The sequence below is a fragment of the Podarcis erhardii genome (genome assembly GCF_964252035.2).
Source record: "Podarcis erhardii genome assembly, chromosome: 3".
Taxonomy (NCBI): Eukaryota; Metazoa; Chordata; class Lepidosauria; order Squamata; family Lacertidae; genus Podarcis; species Podarcis erhardii.
In genome coordinates this window covers 81,419,270-81,439,547 of record NC_138507.1, presented here as the reverse complement: position 1 = coordinate 81,439,547, position 20,278 = coordinate 81,419,270, and the positions used below count along the sequence as shown (strand labels likewise).

At 42.1% G+C, this 20,278-nt stretch overlaps 1 protein-coding gene across 10 annotated transcripts in view; it reads left to right on the top strand.

The window, feature by feature from the left end:
* Window positions 1-20,278, top strand: part of SMYD3 (SET and MYND domain containing 3) — a gene marked incomplete at its 5' end in the record, with an annotated part of 382,495 nt that overhangs the window by 16,362 nt on the left and 345,855 nt on the right. The window lies entirely within an intron of this gene.

Here is a 20,278-nt window from a genome sequence, read left to right as displayed (position 1 = left end):
CTTGTTAGGTTGCTGCACTTGTGCCCAACCCATCATCATAAAAGGGAACTAAATCTCTCATTAAAAGAGAGTGTTGCACAGTGATAGGTTCTTTCTTTGAGCAGCTACTTTGTATAGGCCAGTTGCAGACAAAGACCTTGATCACATTCCACTTTAAACCAGGGATGGGGAACTTATGGCCCTCCAGATGTTGTGGACACAGGGAGCTGTCTGATACTGAGTCAAACCATTGGTCCATATAGCTCAGTATCGTCTGTGCTGATTTACAGCAGCTCTGCAGGGTTTCAGGCAGGAGTGTTCGACTAATATTTTATTTGGGTACCATATATTGCTCCATGATTTAGTGGTCTGAGGCAGTGGGGTTGACCGAGGTTGAAGGGGAAAATATATGTGCTGCTGCTGGAGGCCAGAATCTATATTAGAGTTCAGAAATACATTAATCTGCTTTGTATATAATCTTCATAAATGCTACTGTCAGTTCTCTGACTGGTCTGATTCTTAAGGCAAAGCAGTATCATCCATTTTATTTAGAGCAAGCTGATAGCAAAGCAATTATCAGCAAGTCATTTGGTTATGAAGATTGTTTCATAAGCCAGGGAACCAGAAAGAAGCGCACTGTACAAAAAGGTACAAAAATACCTTTTTGTATTTTTCTAGGCCTTTTTGCCTTTTTTCTTTGTGCTTGTCTTTCTTTTTAAACTCACTTGTTATTGGGATAGTGAGTAGTCGCACTATGTGTTCTTTTTTTTCTTTTTTTTCTTTTTGTTTTTCCTTTAAATGTTTTTTCGTCTTTTCTGCTTTGATGAAGTTTGTGTTATGTTAAAAGTTACTTAATAAAAAGAATTAAAAAAAAAAAAAAAAAAAAAAAAAGAAGCGCACTGTAACAGATTGTGAAAGGAAACTATTCAGAATGACCACAAAGTCATTGCAGATGTAGAGTGGAGCATCTGTGCAACCTTCAGGCAGTCATTTATATACATTAGTGAAGCCATTGGTCTTAGTTTGATTTTTTTTGCTGGTATGCTAACACAAAGATTTTTTGTGCCAAATATTATTAAAATCTGTTTTGTACATCTGTCCATAAGATATTGAATTAAATAGCTAAATATATAAGGTGTGTGCATTTCTGCTCTTTGGAAGTAAGGTCACTATATGAATTTCCAAAACAAGTCTTTCACAGAAATGCTTTGTTTGTTCTTTGTTCTTCCACAGGCTTTCCTCTTATCAAAACGATTCTCCTTTCCTTACCTACAAAGAAATTTATACATATGCTTTTCTTGTTGCCGTTGCCTCTATCATTCTTCTCTCCATCTGTTGTTTCTACCTTTATTGAAATTTAAATTATAGGTCCCTGTCTTTCTTGTTTGCTGCACGTGTTCAGGCATAAAACTAAGCTATATATCCATATTTTTAAAAAAATAGCCCGCTTTGCCTCCTCCCTTCCTCCAGCAGGGAAACAAACCACTGAGTAGCTCGGTTACCATTATGTCTGAAACAGCAAACTTGTGGCCAACCAGATGACCATGGGAAATCAGGAAGCAGAATATGAGCACAAGAGCATTCTCCCCTCCCATGGTTTCCAGCAACTAGTATTCGGAAACATTGCAAGTCTGCTATTCTGTTCTGTTCTATTCTATTCTATTCTATTCTATTCTATTCTATTCTATTCTATTCTATTCTATTCTATTCACTTCAATTTATGTACTGAAGTGGTGGGAAACCTGATGCCATCTGGAAGTTGTTGGACTACAACTCCCATCATCCATGACCAGTGGAGGCCAACAACATCTGGAGGGCCACAGATTTCCCAGCTCTTATGGCACGGTACACATGAGAGTGCAGTGTCCTCTAAATACATGCACACACACACACACACACACACACACACACACACTGTCATCCTTGACAGTGTCTATCCTTTTTCCTTAACAACAGCAGTAATAGCTCAGTGGCCGAGAATCTTTTCCATTTCCTTTTTTCTTACCCAGTTGTGCTCACCTGTTGTTTGTTCTCGAAATTAAATGCTTCCAAAAGTGATACTATGTTGGTATTTCATTAACTCCGCGGACCACAGCATGGCTCTTGATTCAGACCATTTTCTTGCAAAATGGATTGTTGGTACGGGTTAGTGAAAACCTCTGGTTTGTTCTTCATCCTTGACCAGTGAGCGAAAGCTTGCCATAGCTAATAGAAAATAAAATATATTTTCTCTTTATTGTGCAGAGCGTAATTCTGTGGCTGTCAAGCTGAACCAAATCTTATTTCACTGAAAACCCACTCTATAAACTGCTGGAGGATGATTAAAGGCCCATGTCTTCTGGGCTCAAGGCAAAAGGCAATTTGGCTCAGTGATGAACATGTAGTTATTTTTCAAACCTAAAATACAATTTTAACTAATTGTATCTGGAAAAATCTGTCTCAAACATCCAGGAACACGCCATGTCAGGTTGGCATTTTCATACCAATTCATACTGTGCTGCAGTGCCTGTGTCTCTTTTGAAGTAACTTCAACACCAACAGCAATTTTTGAAATGGAAATGTGCTCACTGATGTGATGTGATTGGACCAACTGAGCAGGAGAGTTATTGACAATCTCTCCTCTTGTGACAGATAACAGTGACACTGTAACTCCGCTTCTTAGGATGTATATATAGAGAGACCGAGACATCAGCACAGGAGAGGCTGAGAAGCAAAGCTTAGAAGCTGGAAGAAATGCTGCAAATTGGTTTTGCAGTCGATGATGATTATTAGCCATTCAGTAGAACTTTCCCAATGTTATTTGGCTTGAAATTGTCACACCCTTTTGTGTACTGTATGTTGAATACAGTGCAATATATGGTGCCAGAGCAGGAGGTTTGCATTGTGGTACAGGATGGTTTGCATATTTAGTAGGAATAAGTTTGACCTCTCCGGGGTAGACATGCATGCACAACTTGTCCAACTGAGTTGCTCCATTTACTTCATTAGGCAGTCCAGCTGACAGAGTAATAACATTTGTTCTGAGAGACTTGCCTTTAGATCTTTACTGGGCCATAGACATGCTGAGTGGCTTGCGGAAGTTGCTTCTTTTCCATCCTTGGTTTTTTGTCTGTAAATTGAAATATTAGTAATGGTTTTCCATTCCAGGAATGAGAAATCTCAGGCACAGGGCAGAATGTGTCCCTCCAGCCTATGTAGCCTTTAGGTGTCTCTCTAGGCCTCAACCTCACCCCATGCTAGCTGGGCTTGCTCCACCACCTCCTTGAGTGCTTAACTGTGACTGCTTCATGCGGGCCAGGATGGAGTTGAGCATGTTATGTATAGATACCCCTGACTTTTGCAGGCCTGGAATGTCACATCCATTACTGGATATGCCCATTTTTTTGCTTCTGGTGCTGCCCATTCCTAGCATGCAACCCATGAAGGTTGCTCATGGGGGAATGTGACATTTGGACTGAAAAATGTCCACCATCCCATCTCTATTCCATTATGAAGGTATTCCATATTGTTCACATTCTGGGATAATCAATAAAACCAAGGAAATGTCATCCTTCTCAGTCATTGGAATCCAAATTGAGCAATAAATATAGGCCTAAATTCAAAACAGTTAGGCATGGTTAAGCCTATTGACCTCCAGTGGACTTAAACAGTTACCTGTGTTGGATTTAGGCCATATCTGAATTGTTTTGAGTAACTGTTATTTATTGATCAATTTCCTTCAAGTTTGTAAATATGGTCATATATGGAAAGCTCATCTGTAAAATAGAAATTATAAATATCTATTTCTTTAACAGAAATGTTGATTAATGGTTGCAAAATATTCTTTTCAGCCTTAGTATATCAGGATGGCACAAGAAAGAAAAATATGAGAAGAGGAACCAGAGTAGATTCTGAAGAGAAAAGCTCTTACACATTAGAAATTTAGTAAAACTGAAACATCTTTATATTTCACATAAATGTCCAGATCCTCAAGTTGTTTACTCTTAGATAAGTTGCATTGATTTTAATAAGGGCTCTATATATCCAAACAAGTATATTTAAGTATTGCAGATTTAATTAAGATTCTAATTTAAGATTCTATTTGTTTTGTATAATCTTTAGATGTTGCAAAAATGAGCCTTTTTTCTGAATCGAGAGCAGTGGTGGGAAGCCTTCTCTGTGTGCGGTTATTCAGCAATCTTTATTTCTTCTACAAAATTCCAAGTGTCTTGACAACATCACAACCCTGCAATCAATAGAACAAATCAACAACAGGCAAAATTATAGCAAACTAAGCTGTCAATTGACAGGCATATCCCCAGCTATAGAGAAAAGACGGAAGACAATGTGTTTTGATTCTGTTTTAATTGGAGCAGCCTAGATAAACCAGCTTTCCAAAAATATGTATGACAAGCTGGCAGTTATATTTTGAGTCTGCTACTGTTTACATAGAAGCCTACCTTCCCAGCCTTGCAGATGAGTCTCTCTAGAAGTCGGGCTTTTTGCAGGTGGAAATTTTTACTTTTTTTTTTTTTTTAAAAAAAATAATTTTTATTAATTTTACAACATAAACAAAAAACAAACAAACATAACACGACTTCCCCATACCTCCCCTTCACTGCATCCTTGTTTTAAATTTTTTTAGCAATCCTTCATCCATTTTTATATTTAATTCTCTTTAAAATTTTCTTAAGCTTAAATTTTTACAGCTGTAATTCTTTATATCAAATCCCTTGACATCTTAACATTCCGAAATTTTACAACAATTTTTAAGATAAATTTTAAATTTTTTCCAGTCCTCTTCCACTGTCTCTCTCCTCTGGTCACGAATTCTGCCGGTCATCTCTGCCAGTCCCATAAATTCAGTCACCGGAAATTTTTACTTTTAACAGCTGTAAAACAGGCAAAAATGCAACATGAGATACAGTGGTGTTCGGGTAATTAAGCGTGACGTGGCTAATTACTTTACGATCCCAATTAGCCCTTTACAGCGGTCCGGTACGCTTCCTCAAGCTGCGTCAATCTGCTCCGTTCCGTCACGCCTTGCAGAGTAAAAACACAGCGGAAAAAGCTGTTGCTGCTGCTTAGATCCAGACAAACACATCAGGCACTTGTGTGTCCATTTACCAGTTCTTTATTGCGACAGAATATTTACAACTCAGCATTTCTCAGACATACACTCCAGGGCTCCTCGCAGCCATAGCTACTGCTTCCAGCTCCCTCAAATACAAAGGAACAGTGAGAAAAACTCCTCCCACCTTCCAAACCTGACGTCAGAATGTGAGGCATCACTCAGATCTTAACCCTATAAGTTCTGAATCCCAACACCCCCTCTTGCCTTGCATTCTGACGAGACCTGTGGATGTACCTTTACAAACCTCTGTGAGATCAATCCCTTCCCCAATGCCTTACGCCCTCTCCTGGCGTTCCTGTCAGGCATCTGTGGAACATCCTCACAACTCTCAGATTCGCATTGTGCGAAACTTACCCACGCACCTGTGGCCTGATACCTCTCAGGTGGAATACCCTTCGTTGTGTGACTGGACCACCTGGGCACAAACTCAGGTATTTCCTCTGACTCTGACTCACTGTGGCCAGCAGGTGTGTCCTCTGCATCACGGGATTCCCCCCTGACTTAAAGTGTCTTCGAATCCTCTGCATTACGCTAACAGGAGAACTAGGCTCACTCTTGGGCTCTCTTTTTACAACTTGTGGAGATGCCCCATCCTGTTCCTGACTTTGGTCAGTGACCTGATCGTCATCAGCAGACTCAGCTTCTCCTTCCTCCTCATCAGAACCTTCCTGTTCTGAATCAGAAAGACATTCTGAGAGAACATCACGCTTTGCAGGAGTCTTTGACCTTTCATCCTGCTCATAAAACTCAGCGTGTTTACTGATCAGCAGCTTACTCTGATCACCTGTTGGGTACGCAAACCTCCATGCTTTAGAAACCGGCTCATACCCACAGAAGATCATTTTCTGGAACTTGGGTTCACCTGGCCCTCGCAAAGCCTCAGGCACCGGCACAGATGCAATTGACCCAAAAGAACGCAGAAAGTGAATCTGGGGTTTCCTGCCGTGCAACAAGAAAAAAGGTGTGTCACCTACCACTGAATTGTAGATCCGATTCCAGGTGAAGCCCACATATTTAATTGCCTCCATCCAAAACCTTGGAGGTAACCCAGAGTCTGTCAGCATCACCTGCGCAGCCTTAACCAGAGCCTCACTCCTAAGCTCTGCCACCCCCCTCTGTTGAGGAGAAGTCACTGTGTGACGTATCCCTTTCTGGTGAAAGAATTTCTGCAAAGCAGACCCAGTAAACTTCGCACCTCTGTCACTAGTGACTGCTTGCACTTTGGTGGAGAACCTTAGTTCCACCTCCTCAATCCAACTTTTAATCAGCTGTGCTGCATCTTCCTTGGCTTTGAGACCATGAGTCCAGGTGTTCTGCGAAAAACTATCCTGCATTGTTAGCAGAAACCTGGCCTCTCCCAGACTTGGTTCCTTCATGGGACCCAACAGATCTATGTGTACCAGTTCAAAAGGTTTTGTGGTTACCCTCTCCACCTTTGGGTAACTACACCCTTTTACCTCTGCCTTTCTGCAAGTCTTACAATTTATGGCACTTCCACATTCTTGAATTTTACAGCCTTTGGCTACCTCAGGTAGCACCTGTAGTTCTTCAAGAGAGCTATGAGCTGTCTTCCTGTGCCAAACACATGCACATGAAACATGAGTGGGAACTGTAGCACGCAGGGCTTGTGCTCTCCCAACCTTCCCCTCACCCTCCAGAGACGTTTTAAGAATGAAGAGATCATTCTGCCCCTTTTCAATTTTGACAAGCTGTTTCCCTCCTTTGGAGATTGTGCAGACAGCATTCTCAAAGCAAACCTTAAACCCCTTTTTAACAAATAAGGCACAGATAAAAGACAGTGATGCATTCCTGGTACAATGCAAGCCTCCAACTGCTCCTGCAAAACAGAAAGATATTTGCAACATTAGTTACATTTTGTTTTTCTCCATTTGCAAATAGAACAGTTTTTCCAGCTGGAATTGCCTTGCAATTCCACATCTCGACAGCAGGGGTCTCTGGAATCAAGTTGTGATTAGCTGCTGAGTCGATTACAAAGCAGAGCTCAGTGTCTCTCTCAGAGCTGTCCTCAAACATTGCAAGACTGGCTGTCAGCTGATAAACTTCTTCATTGTGTTTAGCACGTCCGCCTTGCTCAGTCCCACGCCTGGCTCCCTTGCCGGGCTGGTTGCCATGGAAACCTGGCTGGTTCCCATGAGAAGCGACCTTGACAACATCCTGCCTTGTCTCCCTGCTCCGGTGGGGGCAACAGCGACGCAGATGTTCAGTGGAATTACAAATAAAGCAACGACGAACTCCAGTGGAAAAACACTGCTCAGGGCTCCTCTCAGCTGGCCTGGCCCCCCTTCTTCCGGAAGAGCTCTCTGTGCCAGCCCTGCCCTGTCTGAAACTGTACTCCACTCCAGCACTCTCAGTGGAAAACTTTTTAAACTTGCCTTTGGAATTCTTCGCCCCCCCGACCTGCTCAGCAGCGCTCCTTGAGGCTAATTCATCAGGAACTGGGGCTGCAGCCATCTCTAGGCTCTTTATTGCTTCTCCAGGGCTCTGGCCTCCTGCTGAAGTTTCACACAAACTTCTCAGCACCTCCCAGGCAGCCCTTGCTGACTCTATGCCCTCCAAACTAGGCAAGAGCGATGCATGTACGCATGCTTTCAGCATACCAAGCTCTCTTTGCATTCTCTGCTGGCTAGCTTCAGGCAACGCAGCCTCAAAGCCTGCAACGTCTGTCCCATCCGCTCCTGGACTGAGGGGTAGTGGCTCTTTCTGGCTTGCATTCCAAAGCCCAGTAGCCAAAAACCAACCTCTCTTCTGGACCAGGTTGCCCAACTTTTTAAAGTGAGCTTCTCAAACGGAATGTCCTCAAGGACCTGGCTGTCTGCCATTTTCTTCCCGGGGCCCCAAGCTTACTCACGTAACAGCTTTTCCAGCACCCGTTGTCTCAGCTGCTCTCAGCTCTCAGCTCTCAGCTTCTCAGCATCAGGCAAAAATCAGCGTCTTCCCGCCAGCTGCTCTGCCTCAGAACGCAGACCTCCACTTTCAGTAGCGACCTCCAGCTGACTTCAAAGCAACAGCTTTTATGGCGGTAATTAGTCCATAACCTGTTCGGGTAATTAAGCGTGACGTGGCTAATTACTTTACGATCCCAATTAGCCCTTTACAGCGGTCCGGTACGCTTCCTCAAGCTGCGTCAATCTGCTCCGTTCCGTCACGCCTTGCAGAGTAAAAACACAGCGGAAAAAGCTGTTGCTGCTGCTTAGATCCAGACAAACACATCAGGCACTTGTGTGTCAATTTATCAGTTCTTTATTGCGACAGAATATTTACAACTCAGCATTTCTCAGACATACACTCCAGGGCTCCTCGCAGCCATAGCTACTGCTTCCAGCTCCCTCAAAGACAAAGGAACAGTGAGAAAAACTCCTCCCACCTTCCAAACCTGACGTCAGAATGTGAGGCATCACTCAGATCTTAACCCTATAAGTTCTGAATCCCAACAAGTGGTACCTCTGGTTGCGAACGGGATCCATTCCGGAGGCCCGTTCGCCACTTCTGCGCATGCGTGGGACGTCATTTTGCGCTTCTGCGCATGTGCGAGCGGCAAAACCTGGAATTAACCCTTTCCAGTGCTTCCGGGTCGCTGTGGAACGTAAACTGAAAGAACGTAACATGAAGCAAACGTAACATGAGGTATGAAGAACGGCTAAGGGAGCTGGGCATGTTTAGCCTGGAGAAGAGGAGGTTAAGGGGTGATATGATAGCCATGTTCAAATATATAAAAGGATGTCACATAGAGGAGGGAGAAAGGTTGTTTTCTGCTGCTCCAGAGAAGCGGACACGGAGCAATGGTTCCAAACTACAAGAAAGAAGATTCCACCTAAACATTAGGAAGAACTTCCTGACAGTAAGAGCTGTTCGACAGTGGAATTTGCTGCCAAGGAGTGTGGTGGAGTCTCCTTCTTTGGAGGTCTTTAAGCAGAGGCTTGACAACCATATGTCAGGAGTGCTCTGATGGTGTTTCCTGCTTGGCAGGGAGTTGGACTCGATGGCCCTTGTGGTCTCTTCCAACTCTATGATTCTATGATTCTATGACTGTACTGGAGATTTCAGCCGTTGAATTTCTGTCTCCTAGAGCTGTTAAAAACAATGGGTTGGATTGAAAATTGCCGAACTAAAAGAGGAGGCAATACAAGTTGGTATGTTAGGTGCCCTGAGAAATGGTTCATAAGAAAGTAGAATGCTTGGGTAAGTGAGCCAATCACATTCCCAGAGCAGCAAGTGAGGATGTTTGGACAGCACCTGGACAGCAGATATCCAGTGCAGAGAGTGAAAGGGAGGCTTTTCTTGAGTCAAAGAGGGGAAAAGCTGATATAGAGAGGGTTAAAAAGTATTAGAAATATGTGGAAAAAACACTTTTCAACACAAAGCATTTACGATTGTTAAAGACTATTATGTTTTAAGCCATTTATTATTATTTTTTTAAAAAAATACATGGTGAAGAAGCACATATGGGAGGAAGACAAAGGCTGTTTGTTGACAATGCTTACTTGGCTAAGTAAAAGTGGCATGCGAGGGCAAGTAATTCCTTGAGTTATTCATTCTAAAGGTGCGGTTGGTCTGTAGTTAAAACATCAACAGGGTTCTAACTGTGGTTGCATATGTGTACTTTTGTTCTGCTAGGTGGGTTGATTTGGGTTGTTTTTTTTACATGTTTGATAGTGTGAAAAAAAACCATTCTGCAAGTATATGATCAATTTATAATTTTTACCATGGGATGTCACTAGAGTGCAGATAGAGATGAACATGTTAAATTGCTATCTTAAGGATTTGTTTAGCTTGCTCATTAAAAATACAAGCAAACAACCCTTCATTAAAGCATGAATGCATATTGTAGGGACGGAATTCAACACTATAGGAAGTTGAATAATTTTATATTACATTTTTTATTCATTTCTCCTTCATTTTTGTGATAATTGAGTTTTTGTTGATGTTAGTCTTATCTAAAGTATTTTTTTCCATGTTGTAAGCCACCTTGAGCAGGGTTTGAACTGTGGAAAGGTGGCATACAAATAAAATGAGGTATGTATGTGTCAGATGGCAATGGTGGTTGCTCGCCAGTAACCAGTCAGGACACTGACCTGTCTTTTACAGGTTTTAGTTTGGTGCAAAACTATTTACAGTGCAGAGCCACAAGTTCATGTCTGCCTCAATCGCTAGCAGAATCTGGGAGTGGTCGTTTCCGGGTCCTCCCCCAACATAACAGCTTAGTCACCCCCAGCCTTTTCCTTCCTTCTTTGCGTTTTACACCTCTGCGCAGGGTGGGCAACGGAAGAGACGTGCTTCCCTCTGGCCGGCTTGGCCAGGAGCGGTGCTGAGGCTCCCAGCAGCATCCTCTGGTCCCTTCCCCTCTTCCCTACTGGAGGTGTGGCTTTCCCCACCATAGGAAGAGGAACTGCTTCTCAAGATTTTCGGAGGTTCCCTGTAACCCAACTGCCCCTCTGCTTCCCTATCCTGTTCCGATGGCAGTACCCTGGCAGTATGTATGTAAAGTAATATGCATATGAATTTGGATAAGGTGTTTTGGCATGTTCAGTTACAAGTTAGTGTGCAGTGTACGTTGATGAAAGCTTTTAATTCAACTCTTGCTTTTGGATTGCATCCAGCGATGTGATTTCTGGGTCCACCGAGCCATCAATGAAGACCCGCTTAGCTGGGTATGCATGTATATTCATCACTTAACTGCATTATCAAACCATTACTTCCATGTGGGAATGGCTCACCACAAGGAAAGTGAACTTTAATTTCATCTTGCCTCATGTCAAAGGCAATATTTTCTTAATGGAGTCAGTAACGGAGCTTGCCAGAGGTCGAACAATGTGGTTCAGGCAAGACACAGTATTCACATGTAGTAAAGGAGAGTAGGAGGAGCCATGGAGGGGAGATGTGTGTCTTGGGATCCTGGGTTGTCCTGCTGAACTCTGATGGGTGTTGAGTCCTGAGGCAGGGCTACAGCTGCTATAGGCACAGAAGCATTAGAATTCTCTTGAGGTTCCTGTTTGTGTTCTGGAGGTTGTTTTGTATAATTGCCAGGAGGTCCTACACACAAGTAGGAGTCTAGCAGAGACACATGCCCGACTGGCATGTTCTCTCCCTCCTGGTCGTTTGTTCGGGAGATTCAAAATCTTTCTCCAGCCTGAACATCACAGCGACACTTCAGGATCAGCAGAGTATAGGCAGTCAGCGTACAGACTCAGTAGCGCAGCATTTGGCTAAACTACGTTTATTTACATATACACATTCGGAGCATCCTAACTCAGCTCCTTCCTCTTCAGCATCAGACAGCAAAGAGAAAGTACAAAGGACAAACGTCCTACATCACAGAAACACAGTAATACAAACATCCTGTCTCTGTCACTTCCCACAGTGTGGAATGAAAACATACACCGTCATGTGATAAAAACAATCCCATGACTGCAACACGGGAAAAGAATCCTAACATAAGTGCTCTCTTTGGATGCAATGTGTCCTTTCTTCATAATTCACGGCAATGTGGGTGGGCAGCTTGCTTAATATTCTACTCTTCCCTCCTACGGAAGTCCATGGGAGGGAAATAGCATGTGCCAGATCTACTGTAGGCCTGGTGTGAAGTTGCCTGTTGACGGGTGTGGTCACAGATGGAAGGCGTATGCAATATCGTGCAACTATATTCCTTTCCTGTGCCACCCATGACTTGCTTTCAGCTTTTCTGCTTCTGTATTGCAGTCATGCTTCTGCCTAATCATGTTGACTATCATCTGGCAGGTTTCTAGCACAGGAACCATATTTATTCAAGGAAAATAATAAAAACAAAACAAAGATCAAAATCTGTGTGCAGTCATTTCACCCAGTTACTGGGTTAATTCCCATTAAAATTGGCATATCAAGAAGACAATTTATTCCAGGTTCTCACCAAATCCTGTCTGAACTGAAATAACCTTAAATATGTATGATTTTCAAATAAGGAAAAAGGAAAAAGCCTCCAGGTTCCTAATGAATATCCATGATGGCAAGGCATAGTAGACCAAGTGCGATAAGAAGCTTTATCCACAGCAATAATTCAGGAGCCTGGAAAATGCATAATTTATAGATCAAAATATTCTCTAGTTACTAGTTAAAACTGACAAACCAGTATCAGTTGTCAGATACTGATTTTTGCTACTCAACTGATCATTGGCTTCTTCCTTCTCATTAATGTAAACATGGATATATTTGTGGGATTCATTGGGAGCTACTGGATAAGTGCCATGAGATTTCTGTTGATTTCCATATATAAAATGTAAAAAAAGAGGCTTCAACATTACAGTTCCATTTGAAGTCAAATGCTAGCATTGCTGCACACAAAAAGGAATGTGTATTGAAAGTATGGGAAATTGAACTGTTTCAACCATCTACTCCAGGAATTATTGATGCTTTGCTTCAGTAGTGGTGTAAAACCTACTCCACATTATAAGGATAGGTGCACTGCAATACCATACTCTATTTAGTATAGATTTGTTTGTTTATTTGTTTGTTTACCGATGATTATTCTTGCATCTATGCTTGATTTCCTCTCTGGTTGGTGCAACTGAAGTTTGACCTTGTCCACATAATCTAAAACTGGTTTACTGTCCTAACTCAGTTGTAACAGATGAATGCTTTGCAACCGCTGTAATTATAACCTGTACAAGGAAGGCAAGCAGAGCGGAAATGGACCAGGGTTCAAAGATGGCAAGACTTGCATTGGCTTGCTCCCCAGGCAGCACTTGAACTGATGATTTGAGGAATGGCAGTCAGGGATTAGGCAGAAATTTATGCTGGCTACAGGGGAAAACTAAGGAGATTAGCCAAGGAAAACTCCTTGCACCAATAGGCTACAGTGTGTCAGCTAATAAATCCTGAACTGCATTAAGGCTTTTACCTGTAGCTTCCTTGCTGATCTGACTAAAAAGGATACCTTCATTTACTGCAGGCACGCCTTTGCCCTTTCTCCTTCCTTCAGTGGATAGGACCTGGGTCTGGCATAAGAGGATTCTAGGTTGGCCGTTCTGGCAATCCTGCAGCACAATAATAGAATGGGATTTTACTTGCAGGTCTTCAACTGGACACAAAGGCAAAATTCGGGATATAAAATAATTAAGCAAATAGATAATTAAATGCCACAATGCTGAATTACCTAGAACTGGGTTGGGGGACCTGTTGCTATCTAAACGTTATTGGACTCCTAATTCTCATTAGCCCCAGCCAGCATGGGCAATGGCCTGGGATGATGGGAGTTGTAGTCCAACAATATCTGGAGGGCTACAGGTTTCCCATCCCTGATCAGGTAGAATGGGTACCATAAGAACCTTTTGTGAGCAACAATATAACCTTGAAAGGCACTTTGAAGCAACCCCGCCCCCCCAAAGTGAAGGCTAACCTAAAAAGTAAATTGACAGAAATGATACTTTTTTTTCTTAAAGTAACTCTATGGTCTGCTCTGCATTTATCCAATTTGCCTAAGGCTTTGTTTTACTTACAGGAGTCACTTATCCTCAGATTTTTTTTTAGTCTCAAAGGTTTTGAAAGCAGCATACCATCATCCCAAGGTTACATGTGAAGAGGAGAGATAAGGAGATATTAATTATTTGAACTTACCCTGACTAGAAGGATATGGGTGGGTGGGGGGGCAGGGGCAGCAAACAGAAAAGGTTTGTCACGTTTTCACTGAATGCCTGCTGTGAATCTAACCCTCTGCAAGTCAAAGAGCAGAATAATAATTGCATGTTGGTTCACGTACAGATTCAGCTACCATGTCTTGTGACGTCAGTCTTGATTTTAACACAATTGTTTCCAACAGAAAGTGTTGCAAAAGGGATTGCAAAGTAAAATAAACAGAAAAGTTCTGCATTAACAGGAGATTTTAGATACATCAGGGTGGTGCCTTGTATCAGAACATGGAGCTGTTTACCGGTAAATATTTGTTTTAATGCCCCAGTCTTCCTTAGCCCTGCATCATGAATCAGCAGAGAAAGCATGAACTAGAGGCCACAATGTGGATTTTTCTAAGTAAGAGCATTCCAGGTTTTGAATTCCCACTAAGCTACGAAACTCAATGAGTGGCCTTGCTCAAATAATCTCTCTTTCAGGGCCACAGTCAACATATTGCTGCCAATATAAGTGACAGCCACAGATCTAGTTCCTCTCTCTCCCTCCATAACATCTAGTAGAATTTGTCTGGTGTTGTTACACTACAGAGTTCTTGGTTTCACTCCCCCTGTTATCAGCAGCCAGTGTAGGACAGTGGTTAAAGAACTGCAAAATGCTACCCTGACCAGAGGTAAATTAATCCAGATGTTACAACAGGAGCATGGAACTAGCTGCACAGCTATTGTGTTTTGGAGTTTGGTTCCTGGGCTTCTTGGGGTGCGATATAAAATTCTGCCCTGGCTTCTTTGGAGGAAAGGTGGGAAACTTAGGAAACAAGTATAACCTGATGACAGTGGCACTATACTAATGGTGTGCATTGGCACAAAGTTTTGTGTTACTTCGTTGCTCTGTACCGTAGTTCCGTGATATCACTATGTTCCTCTCGGACCTTGGGCTTTTCAAGAAGTAAGGCTATCCAAAATGTTGCCCGCAGAGCACTGCAGAGCTCTATATTGCTTTTTAGTTCTATAGCACAGCTGTGGAGGCTTTATTTTTAAAGTTAAAACTTTCATTTAAGTTTTTTTAAAAATCAATTATTGCTCTGCTTTTTAGAAAAGAAAATCCAAAACCCACAGACCAACCCTGAGCGCTTCAGAACTCTGCAGGCAGCAGTCTAGGCAGTCTCATATTGTTAGGCCTATTGGTCAGTTGGAGGACACAACCAACCACTAGACAGAAAGGCTGATGTGAAGCTGCAAAATTACACAAACACACAAATACGTACCACCTCTTAATTAAGGTCAGAAAGAGACAGACCCCAGCTCCAAGTCATTGTGAAAGAAAGAAAGTCCCTATTACTTCCCCCACAAAAAGCCCCTGAACCCATTTGACCGCAATTTGGCAGGCTTAATCTATTCTGGAGGAGCTATGGAGTGAAAGTGCATTTCATCCATATTGGTCAAAAGGAGTTATAGCTGTTTTTAGATTCCTCTTTATAGTGAATGGGGGAACACAGAGCTTTGTTTTATATGGAGCAGCTCAGAACATGAAACACAGATTGCAGCTGAGAGGCTACAGAGCGATTCAGAAACAGATCAGCTTTTTTTTAAAACACACACAGAGAGAGAGATACAAGGCACATCCTTACAATGCTGGGGGCAAATGGCACACATGACCATCATCTTATAGCCTTGTTTGGAAGCTTGTAGAGACATCTGATTGGGGCATTTTTTGAAAATGGAAAGCTCTGCTAGTTGGGCCTTGATCCAAAGCAGGTTGTTGTAAAGCTCCGACAGTATTGTTGAAAAACATCTTTGTATGGAAATGGAGAGCCCTGTGTTTTTATAAAGACTGCATTCGCATAATTACTGCAGTTCACAGAGTGCATGGACCAAAACCTATTGAAATATGCTGCAGGCATGCCATTGATTCAACAGGACTTTGGATTAGACCCTCAGAATCGTAACTCATGCCGTGATTTATCTTCTTTTCAGTATTGATGCATTGTTGCTGAACTCTTACACACCTCAACTTATTTCAAAGTCCTGAATAGCTCCTCAAACTCCTGTTGTTCTTTTATCTTCGCTGTGTGCTTGAACTGTTAGTATGGTGAAAAGAAAGGTTAGGCATGCACAGAGGAGAAAAATGACTCTTAGGTAGGTAGTTTCCAAGGCCAGCCTGGCCTCTAGCAGTGAGCGTAATAGACACAGGGATGTGCTGATGTTTTTGTGATGACTGATAACGCAGAGCAGTGGGACATCTGAAGGAGCAACGTGACAACATGCAGACTGAAAAAACAACAACTGGGGAAAGGACCTTGAAAGATCACTTATACTACACTGAAAGAAAATTTGCTTGTTCACCATCTTAGCCAGACCACTGCACAAATGATCCTGGCTATTCTCTAATGTCATCAAAACAGGATGCAGAAGAAAACAGTGGATAAAATAAAAACCAGAACTTGGATAATTATTCTTTACCTAAAATATGTTGCTTATTTGACACAGGGGACAATAGAGGACATGGCCCTCCACAAAAGACCCAGACATTTGCACCTAAGCTCTACTAAGCTGTTGATGCTTGTAGCTAGCTGCCTGGAGGCCTAGCTCCACAGTTATGGGTGAGCCGAGTCCTGAGCTGCCTGGGGACTGCAGGTCGGGGGCCACTGGGTGAGTTTCACATAGATATACAGTGGTACCTCGGGTTAAGTACTTAATTCGTTCCGAAGGTCTGTACTTAACCTGAAGCACCACTTAACCTGAAGCACCACTTTAGCTAATGGGGCCTCCGGCTGCTGCCACGCTGCCAGAGCACGATTTCTGTTCTCAGCCTGAAGCAAAGTTCTTAACCCGAGATAATATTTCTGGGTTAGCGGAGTCTGTAACCTGAAGCATATGTAACCCGAGGTACCACTGTAGCTTTATACAAACATAACAACCACCTTGATGGCTTGGACCAAAGGTCTTGTCTATTGCAGTAGTCTGTTTCCCACCATGACCAACAAAATTCTTCCAGGAAGCCCCCTTTCCGCAACAAGCCTTGAAAGCATCAACCCTCTTCTTTTTTGTTTCCCAGCATCTGGTGTTGAGTGGCATTCTCTCCCTGAACGTGGAGGTTAGATATAGCCACCATGACAGCCATTAATAGATCTTTGTTTCATGAGTTTCTCTTACTCCCTTTTAAAGCCTTCTTGCATTATTGGCCATCTCCACATGCCGTGTCAGTGAATTTCCTAAGTTTTGCTTTCTCTTAAGAAGTTGCTTCTTGTGTCTGTTCTGAATCCGTTGTCCTGGGTAGCCCTGAGTTTTAGTCTTGCGAGAGGAGAAAAAGGTTATTGCTATCTGCTTGTTTTGTACTGCGGTTATATAAATCTCTACAATGTCCCTCCTTACCTATCTTTTTAAGTTTTACTGTTAAGCTATCTAATACATTTTTAACAATCCTGTAGTGATCTAGAAACCCCAATGTACAATCCAGTGAAACCAAAATACCTCTGTTTTAAACTGAATGGATTTCACTGAATTCTGTGTGGGCGCCATTGGCATAAAGCCAAGAAAAACAGATTGAACTAATATGCTAATTGTCATCACTTTGGGGCTTATGTTTTTGAAAATCAAGATCTATAAATCCTGCACAGGTCATTAATATCGACTATTTCAGAAATATTATATGGCTGCTGGGATAGGTCAGTTGGTACAGCATGAGACTCTTAATATCAGGGTCATGGGTTTGAGCCCAAGAGTACATTGCAGGGGGTTGGATTAGATGACCCTCGTGGTCCCTTCCAATTCTACAATTCTGTGGTTTTATGAGTTTGGATCTATCAGTATGTTTTGACTTCGAAGCAGCTGAATTTTGTGCTGATCCTGAATAATGGTCTGTGAAATGCAGCTGCTGCTTATTTTCACACCTGTTACTATAGTGAGAGTAATAACTGATATGAATCTCAAAGATGAAAGTAGTGAGAGGGAGAGGAGCGCGAGCCTGCAGTTCAGACTATTACTTGCACCCATCTTCTTTCCATCAAGTGTATCGGGTCTGCACATTAGCTAGAGAGATGTACTGTATTAGCAAGGTGTCACACTGTTCAGATGCTGTAGGGAGCTGACAGTATGGCAAAAAAATAATAATGGTTGAGGCAAAACAGGAATGTGCTGCCACCACAGCTTCTCTTACCTGCGTTGTATGGCAGCGCCTGTGAAGCAGCAGGTTCTGGCAAGATCTTGCTTCTCTGTTCATGGCAGCAACGCAGGTGGAGTGCCCGCAGGGGCACTGCCTCTTGGGCTTCCGCTGCCTCAGGTGACTGCTTCACCCTGCCTCATCACTGATCCAGCCCTGTAGTTACTAGTACAGTGGACATCTTGAATCTGAACCCAAACAAAACTGATTGGTCCAGAGTGGGTTGTGCCTGTTCCAGTTCCTAGCAGATAAGTATTGTTATGTACTGAAGTTTTCACCCTGGGCCAGCAGGGGAATACTGTAGATAGTTTTCACTCAGGTCCATATATGCAAATAAGGGATTGAAAGTGACATTCAGTGATTGGATAGTTACAGAAAATGGTTACTGTTGCGTTGTAGTGGAGCTCTATATAAGCAGGCTGTCTGAACCCTTCAGTTCAGTTCTGTTCTGGCCTGTGAATAAACAAGAGCTGTTTGAAGAATCGCTGTGTCGTCTGATATGTTCACCCACAACTTAACAAGTATACTTCCCTTGTGTCTTAATTCTATTGTGTTTTATGTTTGCTTAGTACGGAATGTGAATCTAGTCTGGAACTGTAATAAATTTCATTCATTCATTCATTCATTCATTCATTCATTCCCTTGTGTCTTCAGCAATGCTTGCATCACAGCCCATATCTTACCAAGTGGAACCATGGGAGTCAGCTCCTAGGGGTCGGAGGGTCTTCGGATCCCCTATAAAATATTTGAAGGGGCCGGGTTCGTCAAAGATGATGGGCATTGCCATTCAAATGCTTTGTGTGCACAGAGTCATGTGATCAGTAATGCAGGGCGGGGCTTACTGCCCCCCCCCCAATATTTTATTCAAGTTAGCACCCCAGCAAACTGAATTTTTCTGCCATCGCTTTGTGTGCCCTGTGATCTGAGTTATGAGCTCCCTGACTGGGGTTCATATACGGGCGCTGCGCTATGTATTGGTGCTTTGTTACACCGTATATTATACTCTGTCATGGTGACATGGGTGTGACTCAGTCTTTGATTCAGAGGCAGCTTTTAAAATTTCTCCCCTTATTTGCACTATGTGAGGGGATGGTGTAAAGTTAGGTCATTTGGAGAGCATGACTGTGGGATGAAGGGGCACAGGATATATGACATCTCCATCCTACCTGCCTTCTGCCCACAGCTGCAGCCTGTCTCCTGCTGTGTATCTTCAGAGGCAAACAACTTTGTTCTGATGGCATATCTGGGATGTTCCTGTGGTATACCTGCTGTTGCATTCTCCTTGTATATGAACCCTTTGACAGCTCCATGGACCTCAGCTGGCAGATTGTCAGTACGGAATGTGGCTTTTAATTGATTAATTAATTAATTAATCAGGAAAAAAATCTGCTGCCATATGAGTTTGGAGCTACTTTTGATTTAACTGATCAATCTACTAAAAGTTTTGTAACCCTCCTAAAGTGTTACAGTTAAAACCACACACTGGAAAGTTTTTTTAAAAAAAAATTGATAATATTTTAGTCATTATTTCTTCACTTATCTTTTGGGGTGTTTTGTTGAGCATGCTAACTGAAGGACTAAATTACATGTTTTTATTACTTAGAAAACAATAGGAATTATATAAAAAAGCATTTCTACCAAGCGTTATAACGATATACAAATACACCTCTAGTTTAAATTCCCCATATCTTTTGATTGTATGCCCCCCTCCCAAGTGCCTTACATACCCTGGAACAATTTAGACAGAACTTTAATGCTATTTTATATTGATGGGGAATTCAGAGTACAAATATATGCCGCAACTCAATGCGCCTACAGATTCACAGCAAGAATTTTGCTTAGGGCAGATAAAATATGGACTAAGATTTACTGAATTTTAGCTTGCAATGGAATATCACGTTTTTGACCTCAAAAGGCCAACCATATCCCACTGTGTTGTTTACTGCAAATCAGCTTGGGATTTCTCCTGTGTTAAACATAGTTTAACACAAACATAGTTGACTGTATGAGAAGAGAACAATAAAATAAAAAGGTTATTTCTTTTATTTACTGTTGCACCCAATAAAAGGTAAAATATATTCTACCCGGATTGTAGCATTTCATTTTACAGCAAACAGGTATTGCTTGAAGAGCCCCTATAAAGATTATGAATTATTTACATACAGGATGCAAAAGCTGTAAATTGTTCAAGCGGAGCATGAATATTGGATTCTGAGACTTTCCATCTTTTTTGTTCTCCTGGAAAATATATTGTTTAATAATCAAACAGAGTTAAAATAATTAACTTTATGCCCATTGAACATACAAAAATAGAAGTTGTAAATATTCTAGGTCATTTTTTTTTTACCTAGAATTCTCAAGTTCCTTTTTATTGAGACTTTAGGAAACACAGCTGGGCACAATACAAAG